Source organism: Dioscorea cayenensis, chromosome 12, assembly GCF_009730915.1.
Source record: "Dioscorea cayenensis subsp. rotundata cultivar TDr96_F1 chromosome 12, TDr96_F1_v2_PseudoChromosome.rev07_lg8_w22 25.fasta, whole genome shotgun sequence".
In the NCBI taxonomy this organism is placed as follows: Eukaryota; Viridiplantae; Streptophyta; class Magnoliopsida; order Dioscoreales; family Dioscoreaceae; genus Dioscorea; species Dioscorea cayenensis.
This window is the reverse complement of record NC_052482.1, coordinates 13589209-13589735: the sequence shown is the minus strand read 5'-3', so window position 1 is coordinate 13589735 and position 527 is coordinate 13589209.

Below are 527 nucleotides of genomic sequence, written 5' to 3'. Positions count from 1 at the left end.
GCATGATTTGGGGATCCCCTATCCAACAATGGAGTCAACTTTCACATGAATCACACTATTTCATTTCAATAGTCGATTGAGTTTTTCACTTAATTCTTGGTGTTCGCTTGTCTTTGTTCTTTGAGTTTGTGAGCTTTGGGATCAAATTTGTTGGATTGATTTAGCTTTTAGATAGTTTTAAAACGTGAAAGTGACAAAATGAATTGTTTCACTGAAGCTGAATGGTTCTTGAACTCGAATCGTGATTCTTGATAAATGTTGATAGTTTAAAACATGTGAAAAGATGAATCTTGGATTCTTGAAGATGAAACAAGTTAGAGTTTTTGTGCGTGAGGTTTATGTGATATGCTTATGTGTTAGTGGGAAACAAGATTGCCATGATTAGTGAAGAGATCAGCATTCATCACATGAACACGCACAATCACATTGATCATAATGTATGTGTAGTAATGTGTTAACATCGAGCTTACAACTCACATGATAAATTGCTACTTGCACCTTACCAATGTAACAGCAATACGTAACCA